Source organism: Mesitornis unicolor, unplaced genomic scaffold, assembly GCF_000695765.1.
Source record: "Mesitornis unicolor isolate BGI_N332 unplaced genomic scaffold, ASM69576v1 scaffold44868, whole genome shotgun sequence".
Lineage (NCBI taxonomy): Eukaryota > Metazoa > Chordata > Aves > Mesitornithiformes > Mesitornithidae > Mesitornis > Mesitornis unicolor.
In genome coordinates this window covers 1-300 of record NW_010204711.1, presented here as the reverse complement: position 1 = coordinate 300, position 300 = coordinate 1, and positions in this window count along the sequence as shown.

Genomic DNA, 300 nt, shown 5'->3' with positions numbered 1-300 from the left:
ATCCTCCCAAAATTCACAGCTGGCTCCTTACAGATGGTTGAAATATCGCCATTATCATCAGTCTGAATTATCAGCAGATAATCAGTTTATGCAGTCAGCCTGCTAATGTAAAGCTCTCATTCATACACACACACACACACACGTAAATATATATACACACAGAGTACATACTAAAAAATACATATAAATATATATGCTGAGTCCATATTAAAAAATATATAAATACATATATGCGGAGTGCATATGAATATATATATAAAATATACATACACATGTATTTATATATATAAACATATAATA